Consider the following 572-nt stretch of genomic DNA (forward strand, 5'->3'; position numbering starts at 1 on the left):
AGGTGTCAGAGGAAAAGAAAAATAGAAGGAAGAAGTAGAAGAATTTGAACTTATCAAGAGAGATGGAATTCGAATTGTTCATTGAGGAATAGTGTTAGTCCATAAATAGAAGGATGTGAGAAGAGGGGAAGAAATTTTTGAAAATTAAGTAAAAGATTTTAAAAACATTTTGAAAAACTTTAATTGATTTTCGAAAACCAAGATTGAGGAAGAAGTAAAGTGATTTTTGAAAAAGATTTTGAAATTAGAAATCAAAAAGATTTGATTGAGAACTATTTTGAAACAGATGTGATTAAGAAGATATGATTGGTTTTTTAAAAAAAAAGATGTGATTGAGAAGATATGATTTGAAAAACATTTTAAAAAAAGATTTGATTTTAAAAATTAATAACTTGGCTAACAAGAAAGGATATGATTCAAACATTAAATCTTTCTCAACAGAAAAGGCAACATACTTGAAATGTTGAATCAAATCATTAATTGATAGCAAGTATTTTTGAAAATGGAAAGAAATTGATTTTGAAAAAGATTTGATTGAAAAGATTGATTTGAAAAAGATTTGATTTTGAAAA

This window comes from Arachis duranensis, chromosome 4, assembly GCF_000817695.3.
Source record: "Arachis duranensis cultivar V14167 chromosome 4, aradu.V14167.gnm2.J7QH, whole genome shotgun sequence".
Lineage (NCBI taxonomy): Eukaryota > Viridiplantae > Streptophyta > Magnoliopsida > Fabales > Fabaceae > Arachis > Arachis duranensis.